The 11,184-nt window shown below is 41.0% G+C and overlaps 1 protein-coding gene across 3 annotated transcripts in view; it reads right to left on the reverse strand.

The window, feature by feature from the left end:
- The window catches only part of SPDEF (SAM pointed domain containing ETS transcription factor), a 29,935-nt gene extending 28,836 nt beyond the window's left edge, over window positions 1-1,099 (reverse strand). The window contains exon 1 of one of the 3 annotated variants that reach the window (XM_075195691.1): window positions 516-1,098. The gene's annotated coding sequence lies outside the window, so the exon portion shown is untranslated. Of the gene's footprint in view, window positions 1-515 lie in introns of all 3 variants that reach the window. The other 2 variants (XM_075195690.1, XM_075195692.1) reach the window with 2 other exon arrangements.
- Window positions 1,100-11,184: the final 10,085 nt, after the last annotated feature.

Genomic DNA, 11,184 nt, shown 5'->3' on the forward strand with positions numbered 1-11,184 from the left:
AGAGCAGTGACATACTATACTATTACACACTTTACCCATATGTGTTATGTTTGTGCCACTTAAGCATATTGTCTTTTACCACTTCATGACAGAACCTATTTAGTGAAATAATTTTGCTTTGTTTCAATTAGTGGTCACAATGGACACAGTAGGTTGACTAGGTTTCTACAGAGGGATTCTACTTTGAGCAGTTTCTTGACAGATTATAGGATCTAATGTGACCAGACTGGAAAACTCGATAAGAACATGAAGAAAATCCCAAACTTATCCACGCCTTTTATCCCCTAATGACAAAAGTAATATTCTGCAGAAAACAGGCTCTACAATAAGGGCTAACATTTATCAGGTACAGGCAAACCCTGTTACATGGATCAAAAAACAGGGCAATGAGCACATAGAATATATAATACATAAACTAGATTTTAAAATCTAACAATTCATTTTTATGCTCAATTATCCTCTTCATTTTAAAAATTAATGGATCTTTGCTAAAGTTCAAAAAGTTAAAACATTACCTCTCCAGAATGTTAGGTGGCACCTGCAGTGTGTCACAGTGTCATTTGAGTCAACTCTATGACACCTTTCTTTTACCTCTGTACTATCTTCTTCTCTTACCCAGTGTTTATTTCTCTCCTCTCTCTTTCCCTCCTCTTTTTCTTTAAGGCCCTCTCTCCTCCCTCTGTCTCTCGCTGACGATGCTTTAAATCCTGGAAGAGACACGTGTCCCTGGTGTAAGGGATGTCTCTCCCACTTTTTTCCTCCTTCTCTCTTTACTTGCTCTTTTCAATTATTTGCATCTCTCTACTTTCCGTCTTGCTTTTGCTTATTCATTATTTTCAAGATTCTCCATCTTATTTTGTGGTTTTGTACTTATTTTTTATTTTCTCCATATTACGTTTCTTATCTCTTTCACCTTTTTTTGCTTTACTATTCTGCTCTCTTCTCGCTCTTTCTGTCTGTTCTTGGCTCTATCTCTTCTTTTATAATCCCCCTTTTTCTTCTTTCCTACTATCTTTTCCCCTTCCTTCCTTCCTTTTTTCTTTCTTTCTTGTTTTTCACTCTTTTTTTCCTCCTCTCTCCTAGAATCATCTTAGTTTATATAGCGCTGTCCCGTACCTGAGTAAACACATCCTGTGTGCTCACATTTAACAGGTGCAGGACCTGCCCGCTTAACCCTTCAGTGACACTTAGTGACATGAAGCCAAATACTTAAACAAATGATAAAGCTTGTGAAACAAATACTGCTTCTTAACATACTAATGCTTGTGTACCACACAGTAAAAAAAAAAACTATAAATATTAAACTATATATAACTTATTAAGACATATGGCAACTAGATACTAGTGGTGGGAATCATCGGCATTTAAAAAAGTCTGATGATTAAAATTAGTCAATTCATTTCAAATTTTCTAATTACCTTTTCAAAATTCTGATTTTAGAGAAATGCTACAGTTTTACAGATTTAAAAGAAACTTGAAAAAAAAGTGTTTGTTTATTGCATAATTGTAAATCTGTATGGGGATATCTGTATTTTAAATGTGCATTGTGTGCCTGGTTAGTTAGTAGAAAGGCAGTTTCTTCTTTTCTTAGGTACCGAAGAGCATAGGGTAAGGCAAATGCCAGAATCAACATGTTAATTAAAGTGTGTCCTTTGTCTGTAGCTATAGGTCTCATCTTAGCTGTCATGCCCATAAAATCTAAGGGTTCGAGGAATTCCCAGTTCCACATTTGGTTTAAACCAAAGGAAGTAGAAAGCTATTTTAATTTTGCACCATAGTGAAAGGTACAGAAAAGTGTTGCAGAATATAAAAAACAGAGTAGCGTAATGAATGCTGCTGGCACCCAACTAGTTTGTTCATTGGAAATGACAATACATTCTCCTAAAGTCCCTCCCACTCCTTCAACTGTTTCAAGGTTTTTCCCAGGCTCTTCCATCTCCACCTTATAACAAAACAATAAATTGCATGTTGACCAAACTCACAGTTAGCAACTGTGGAAAATTCATGTTTTAGTTTTTAGGGTTTTTTCAATGTTTTGTCCCCTGACAATACTTATGCTTTTTGTTATGTTACCTGTACTGCACATTTTAAATAAGATTAATACATGTTTTCTTAGTCTTGCAAAATGAAGATTATGTGGCCATGACAAAAATGGAATGAAGACACATTTCCTGGGTCATGATGACCCACAGCTTTGTGAAACTGTAACAGTAAGATAAAAGGATTGACATACATATGGCTTAATTTATATTGGAACAAAATTCTGACACTTATTACTGGAAGATGCATCTTTACACCTCTACATGACATGTTTCATATTGTCTCTCCAGCACTGGTTGCAGTGTATCCACTCTTAAATTCCACATTCCATGGTCTGGATGTTTTCATCTGTTTTTTTTTTCTTGATCAAAATCTCACATTTCCCTATCAAAATATGTACTTAAGTGGTACATACATAAAACTATAAATTTAACAGAAAAGAAACAAGAGGGCCAGATAATACCAGGAAAACTGTGAAAAATCAGAAAAAAACCCTAAAGTTGACACACTGTAATATGAATGAAAAACAGGGAAACAACTTGTAGGTAAAAACACTTTATGGGACAGTGCATTTCAGAGAAAACAAAGAATATGAAATTTATCTATGGATAACATTGTGTGATGCAAGTACAACACAGGAATACTGCACACACCAGTCAGATAAGTGGGAAAGTGAAACAGGGAGTTTCTTGAGTTCCTATTATTTTGCTTATTGCTATGTTAAAGATTGAAGGAGGGGAAAAGGAATTACAGTGCATGAGGGAGAGTATCAAATTTAATTGCATTGGGGGTAGAAGGAAGGTTAGGAATGACTTGCATGAGAGGGAGAGGGGTGGACACAGGGTCAGGATGGCCCGACGGTGGACCGGACTATCCACCGGTAGGCCCCGACCCTGAATCGCTCCCCTCTTTGTTGGTGGGGGAGCTAGAAACTTTAATAGTAAAAATTAAAAAAAACGAAACAAAAAAAAACCTCACGTGACCGCAGCGCCGGCTCCATTCGCACTGAATGCCGGGCGTGACGTCATCACGCCCGACGTTCAGTGAGGAGCGCCGGCAAGACAGAGGAGAAGAAAAGGAAAAAGCAGATAGAAAAGGTAAGTGATAGGGGATCATGGAACAGAAATAGGAGTATGGAACAGAGAAGGGGGAACATGGAACAGAGAAGGGGGAACATGGAACAGAGAAGGGGAAGCATAGAACAGAAATAGGAGCATGGAACAGAAATAGAAGTATGGAACAGAGAAGGGGGAGCATGGAACAGAAATAGGAGTATGGAACAGAGAAGGAGGAACATGGAACAGAGAAGGGGGAGCATGGAACAGAGAAGGGGGAGCATGGAACAGAGAAGGGGGAGCATGGAACAGAAATAGAAGTATGGAACATAGAAGGGGGAGCATGGAACAGAGAAGAGTGAACATGGAACAGAGAAGGGGAACATGGAACAGAGAAGGAGGAGCATGGAACAGAGAAGGGGGAGCATGGCAGAGTGAAGGGGGAGCATGGCAGAGTGAAGGGGGAGCACAGACAGTATGGCAGCCAGGAGAAGGGGGGAGCAAAAGCAGCATGGAGGGTGCAGTGTGATTATAAGGAGGCACATCATGGTGATGAAGGGGCACAGTAATGTGTGTGTGATGGCACAACGGGCTTGTGGCAATGTAATGTGTGTGTGGTGGGTGGTGGCTAAATAATGGGTGCTATTTTCTTTGTAGGGTGAAGATGGGGCAATTTAATTTTACAGTGGGGACTATTAATTTAAGATGGGGTGGTTTGGGCGCCAATAATTGAATGTGGGGCTGAGTTTGAGGAGCATGAGGTATATTTATTAAATGTGAATATGAATTATTTAATGGCAGTGACGGTTGCAGGAAATAGGTATATTTATTATATGTAAATGTGATTAATTTATTGCAGGGGCTGTCTGTTGGGAGGGAAATAGGTTTATTAAATGGGAATACTATTACTTTTATGTTGGGGCTGGAGGAAGTCCTAAGTATTAAATGTGGGTCCTATTGATTTAACGCCGGGGCTGGTTGGAATTTTCTAAATGTACCCATTATTCTTTCAAAATAGGACCCCTCAACATTCCAGGATCCAGACAAGCCGCAGCTAAAGAAACCAGCAGCCACAGGTGGTGACAAGAACAGGTAGGACAGTCTGTCAAATGTTCTGAGTCTAGTGCAGGCTTGGCTAACCTGTGGCACTCCAGGTGTTGTGAAACTACAAGTCCCAGCATACCCTTCCAGCAATAGGCTGCTATATATTGGTAAAGCATGCTGAGGCTTGTAGTTTCACAACACCTGGAGTGCCACAGGTTAGTCAAGCCTGGTCTAGTGGGATAATCCCGATTTTTGGTGACTGTTCTGCCCAATCTAAGGTGCAGATCAAGACTGTACTCTTTATACACACTGCATTCTTTATATACTACACTATTGTGCTAGCTGTCCTTTGTGGGCTGACCACTCCCCCTCCAGTGTCTGGTCTCGCCTCTTTGATGGTTGGCCACACCCCCTCTGGTGGGCCCCTAGCGTTGCTGTCCCCTGGTGGGCCCTTTATGCCCCAGTCCGACACTGGGTGGACATACATGAGTTGGAGTCAAATTTGTTTCTATAGTCCTGTTCCTTACCTGAATAAATACAGGCTATGTGGTCACATTTAACTGCTACAGAGAGTCAGAACTAGGGGTGTGCACTGGCCACTTTTCGTGTTTTGGGTTTTGGGTTCTGATTAGCTTCAGGTTTTGGGTTCTGATTGGTATTGCCAAAACACCCCACTCAAGGTTTTGGTTCTGATTTAGGGTTTTGGGTTCTGATTTTTTTTTTAAAAAGCATAAAAAGTGCTAAAATCCATATTTTTGATTTTTTTTCACTCCTACACTATTATTAACCTTAATAACATTAATTTCCACTCATTTCCAGTCTATTCTGAACACTGAACACCTCACAATATTGTTTTTAGGCCAAAAGGTTGGAAAGTCGGTAAGGATAATGGCAGATGACTTTTAATGTAGATAAATTTAACGTTAGGCTGTCGTAACAATTCTGCTGCTTACACAGTAAATGGGATAACAACTGGGTTATTATGACATAGAAAAGGATTTAGGCACACTAGGAGAAAATATTTTGAATAGCAGCACTCATTGCCAAGCAGCTCTGATACATGCATGTGATTCAAATGTGTTTTAGCTCAGTATGTATGTTAGGTGTGCATGTATATATCAGAAGGAAAACAACAACTTGAAGATAAAAATAAAAAAAAAATAATCAAAAAAAGAGTACATCATCAGTGAACTGAAGAAAACAATATGAAAAAATAGGAATAAAATAAAACACTTCTGACAAGTAAATAAAAATATTAGTCCAAACTGAGCTTGTATAAACAAGTCCAAATGTCTGTTTTATAGTTGGACAGAAGTCCACTTACATCCCAGGTCTTCTGTCTTCTGTCCCACTTTGCACTGGGTCAAAGACAATTACTGTGGTTGTGGCTGGGTTTGCTTCAACTTTGTCCTTTGCTCCAAATATTGTTTGATTTAGCTTTGACTTGCTTTATAACATCAGCTATAACCTGTAATATGTCAACATTGTTATTCATTCGCTAACATTTGTTCACTTAGAGAAGCTTGATATTGTCTGTCATGCTGAAAACCCTGACTTAACTCAGCAATGAATGAAGCTTCTATGTTATATACACTTAAGAAGTTATAGCTGAAATGCACATTTGACACATGTACCAGCATTTAAAACGCTAGATCGTTATATCAACTCTGCTATGAAAAGATATGAGAAAAGTCTCTGGCACTGCTAATGACACATATCTCCAAAGCTTAAGATGGCGGCGGCAAGCGGGGAATTTAAAGAATACGAGTATCGCGAGATCCGACGACGGGATTATGAGTCATAGCCTCGTTTTGAGTTTTGCTAATCGTCGGGAATATCCCAAACAGTGCTCGGATCGGGCTCGGATCCGCACTGTTCGGGGCTGTTCTGATTCTGTAAATCCGAGCCCGCTCATCCTGAGTCAGAACCATGGGAAAGGATTAAATTGTATTGGGTGAGATGGAGGGTGGTAGGGGATTTTGTGGCTCATTCCTACCTGCTGACCAGCACAGCCAAGATTGTCACAACTGTGGGGACAGTTGGGAAATAAGTCCCCTTTCATGTTGCTCTCCCGTGCAGAGCAGCACAAAGGATGAGTCACACAAGCGTGTCATGTCATGAGCACAACATGACAAGGGAGAATGGGGGCTGATGGAATCTTACTAACCCTTTTAAGTGCTAGTAATGCACACTCCAAACTGACCATGCCCATCAATGGGCCTGTTATGCCCCGTCCAGCTGTGCTTCACCACATACAACTTTTCCTTGTGTAACATTCGTAGGAGTTTTACTTATTTTTTATGTACAAATTAAGCACTGAGAGTACATCGATTCACCTGTGCTGATAAAAACTCAAATTCCCCTGCATATCAGTATAAAAATAATGTTTATTCTACCAGTAAGATAAAATTATGATCTAGAATGTAAGTTCTGAAGGGCAGGGTCTTTTCTACCATATGTTTCATTTCTGTCTACCAGCCTCATTTATGTCCTCCTGAAATCTTGTGTGACCACTATGCTAGTATTTGTGCTACCTGTACCTGCTTGAGCACTATCCACATATTGGTCTTGTATACGACATATCTGCTATTCTGCTTAAATGTATTAGTTATTATACTTATGTGTATTCATGTACTTGTTATCAGGAGCGGGCTGGCACAGTCCAGCCCAGGGGGCGCACAGGCGGCCGCATCACATGACAGGTGTCATCACGCGGCCGCTTTGCCTGTCATGTGATGCGGCCGCCTGTGCGCTGACGCGGCCGCATCACTTGCTTTGTGATGCGGCCACAGGTAATCTGGGAAAAAAACATGCATCCACCGATGCCCCCCTGCCCCCCGGGCCAGCCCGCCCCTGCTTGTTATGTTATAAATATGTATATATATTCTGATTGACGGTGCATAATCTATGGCCCAATATAAATAAACAATGATGATGATCACCTTCTTATGTTGTCAAGTACACATAATATAAAATATGATAAAATTAGGAATTAGGGGCAAAATGCCATATCTGCAATTCTGTAATCCTAGGCCTGGTCCTATGTGCTCTTTCTAAGCCTGTCTGGAAATTGTATTCAAATGTTGGCAATTATGTAAACACAGTAGGCATTAAACAAGTGTATTCCATAGAATTTTACCCTTAATGGAATTTTATTTTTTTTACAATTGAGTCTTTTACCATTTGCCCCATAGGTAAATTCGACATCATGGAACAGAAAAATGCCATGTGGTACTTGTGTTAGTGACATATGCCCAGAGCCGGATTTAGACCACATGGGGCCCTAGGCAAGATACTGGTTTGGGGCCCCCTCCCTGAAAAAATCCATAGCACTATAGTTTCAGGGCTGGCTGGAAGACTTTAGCCCGGGGGTGCAAGCATATAGCACTGGCCCATAAGTAGCGGCCCATTTTTAAAGGTTGGTCGCACCACTAGCCCTGGGAGGGCCCTCTGGGAACCACTGGGCCCTAGGCAATTGCCTAGGTTGGCTAATGGTAAATCCGGCCCTGCATATGCCTACAAATTGCTACCAGATTTCTTGATTGTCACTACACAAAGATATTGCAAAAGGAGAATATACCTGCTATATGGTATGAGCAACATTTTTTGGCTTCATGAGAAACCCGGACATTAGGGGTTATTTATGAAAAAATAAAAAATGTGCATACATTAGAGCATATCCCCATTCCACGGTTGTTGTTAGAGATGCTCAGGCTCGGTTTCCTGTAAAGCAAGCCCACCCGAACACCGGATATCCAAGTACCGAACTGAGCAGGCTCGGTACTTTCACGCGCACTCGTCGGATTTTGCGACTTTTGAATTCTATAAGTACTGACCTCCACGGAGACCCAGCACCATTTCACAGAGAGAAACAGAAGGGAGTGAAGGGTTCTTGGCAGTCTACAGTGCAATTTTGCAGATTCATTAATGAAAGTAAAAGAGAATGGTTGGCTGTGTTCTTCAAAGTCTCCAGGCCTATTCTACTGTGCCACAGCTCACCCAGAAACAGGAGAGGTGGCAGTGTTAAATGCTGAAAGAGAAATAATAGGGCTGGCAGTGTTCTTAAAGTCTCCAGTGACATTCTACTATGCTATAGCTCACCCGGAATCAGGAGAGGTAGCAGTGTTCAGTGCAGAAAGAGAAATAATAGGGCTGGCAGTGTTCTTAAAAGTCTCCAGTCATATTCTACTGTGCTATTATAGCTATCAAACAGATAGGAGAGGTGGATATTTTTCATTGCTGAAAGAGAAAAAATAGGGCTGGCAGTGTTCTTAAAAGTTTCCAGTCACATTCCACTGTGCCATATATCGCCAAGAAACAGGAGGGGTGGAAGTGTTCAATGCTGAAAGAGAAAAAATAGAGCAGACAATGTTCTTAAAAGTCTCCGGTCACGTGGCACTGTGTTATTTTAGCAAACACAGACTCAGGAGTGGTGGCAGTTTTCAGTACTAAAAAAGAAACAATAGGGTTGGCAGTGTTCTTAAAAGTCTCCAGCGACATGGTACTGTGTTATTATAGCTTGCCCAGAAAAAGGAAAGGTGGCAGTGTTCAGTGCTGAAAGAGAAAAATAGGGCTGGCAGTGTTCTTAATAGTCTCCAGACACATTGTACTGTGTTATTATAGCTCACACAGAAATAGGAAAGGTGCCAGTCTTCTTGCCATTCTACAGTCTACATGCAATTTCTCATTGTCAGTGCTGAAAGAGAAATAATATGGTTGGCACTGTTCTTAAAAGTCTGCAGTCACATTCTTCTGTGCCATAGCTCGCCCAGAAACAGGAGGGGTGGCAGTGTTCAGTGCTGAAAGAGAAATAATAGGTCTGGCAGTGCTCTTAAAGGTCTCTAGTCACATTCTTTTTTGCTATAGCTCACCCAGAAACAGGAGTGGTGCCAGTGTTCAATGCTGAAAGAGAAATAATAGAGCTGGCAGTGTTCTTAAACATCTCCAGTGACATTGTACAGTGTGCAGTATTGTAAAGTATTATAGCTCCCCCAAAAAAGGAAAGCTGTCAGTTTACAGTGCTGAAAAACAAATAATAGGGCTAGCAGTTTTCCGAAGAGTCTCCAGTCACATTCTACTGTGCCATAGCTCGCCCAGAAACAGAAGTGGTGTAAGTGTTCAGTGCTGAAAAAGAAAAAATAGGTCTGGCAGTGTTTTTAAAAGTCTCCAGTCACATAGTACTGGGTTAATATAGCTCACACAGAAATAGGAAAGGTGGCAGTGTTCTTGCCAATATACAGTCTACATGCCATTGCTCATGTCAGTGCTGAAAGAGAAATAATATGGCTGGCAGTGTTCTTAAAAGTCTCCAGTCACATTCTACTGTGACATAACCCGCCCAGAAACAGGAGGGGTGGTGGTGTTCAGTGCTGAAAGAGAAATAATAGGGCTGGCAGTGTTCTTAAACGTCTCCAGTCACATTCTACTGTGCCCTAGCACGCTCAGAAACAAGAGGGGTGGCAGCGGTCAGTGCTGAAAGAGAAATAATAAGGCTAGCAGTGTTCTTAAAAGTCTACATTCACATTGTACTGTGTCATTATAGCTCACACAGAAACAGTAAAGATGGCAGTGTTCTTGCCAGTCTACGTGACATTTCTCATTATCAGTGCTGAAAGAGAAATGATAGGGCTGGTAGTACTCTTAAAACTCTCTAGTCACATTCTACTGTGCCATAGCTCGGCCAGAAAGTGTAGAGCTGGCAGTGTTCAATACTGAAAGTAAAATAATAGGGCTGGCAATGTTCTGAAAAGTCTCCAGTCATATGATAATGTGTTAATATAGCTCTCACAGAAAATAGAGAGGTGTCAGTTTTCATTGCTGAATGAGAAATAATAGGGCTGGCAGTGTTCTTAAAAGTCTCCAGTCACGTTGCACTGTGTTATTATAGCTCACACAAAAACAGGAAAAGTGCCAGTGTTCTTGCCAGTCAACAGTCTATGTGCCATTTATCATAATCAGTTCTGAAAGAGAAATAATAGTGCTGGCACTGTTCTTATAAGTCTCTAGTCCCATTCTGCTTTGCCATAGCATGCCCAGAAACAGGAGAGGTGGCAGTGTTCAATACTGAAAGAGAAATAATAGGACTGGCAGTGTTTTTAAAAGTCTCTAGTGACATTCTATTGTGCCATATCTCGCACAGAAACAGGAGAGGTGGCAGTGTTCAGTGCTAAAAGAGAAATAATAGGGCTGGCAGTGTTCTTAAAAGTCTTCAGTCACATGGTACTGTATTATTAAAGCTCACACAGAAACAGGAGAAGTGGCAGTTTTCAGAGGTGAAAGAGAAATAATAAGGCTGGCAGTGTACTTAAAAGTCTGAAGTAACATTACACCGTGCCATAGCTAGCCAGGAATCAGGAGAGGTGGCAGTGTTCAGTGCTGAAAGAGAATTAATATGGCTGGCAGTGTTCTTAAAAGTCTCCAGTCACATTCTACTGTGACATAACCCGCCCAGAAACAGGAGGGGTGGTGGTGTTCTGTGCTCAAAGAGAAATTATAGGGTTCGCAGTGCTCTTAAATGTCTCCAGTCACATTCTACTGTGCCGTATCTCGCCCAGAAACATGATAGTTGGCAGTGTTCAGTGCTGAAAGAGAAATAATAGGGCTGGCAGTGTTCTTAAACGTCTCCAGTCACATTCTACTGTGCCCTAGCACGCTCAGAAACAAGAGGGGTGGCAGCGGTCAGTGCTGAAAGAGAAATAATAAGGCTAGCAGTGTTCTTAAAAGTCTACATTCACATTGTACTGTGTCATTATAGCTCACACAGAAACAGTAAAGATGGCAGTGTTCTTGCCAGTCTACGTGACATTTCTCATTATCAGTGCTGAAAGAGAAATGATAGGGCTGGTAGTACTCTTAAAACTCTCTAGTCACATTCTACTGTGCCATAGCTCGGCCAGAAAGTGTAGAGCTGGCAGTGTTCAATACTGAAAGTAAAATAATAGGGCTGGCAATGTTCTTAAAAGTCTCCAGTCATATGATAATGTGTTAATATAGCTCTCACAGAAAATAGAGAGGTGTCAGTTTTCATTGCTGAATGAGAAATAAT

Source organism: Mixophyes fleayi, chromosome 2 (genome assembly GCF_038048845.1).
Source record: "Mixophyes fleayi isolate aMixFle1 chromosome 2, aMixFle1.hap1, whole genome shotgun sequence".
Taxonomy (NCBI): Eukaryota; Metazoa; Chordata; class Amphibia; order Anura; family Limnodynastidae; genus Mixophyes; species Mixophyes fleayi.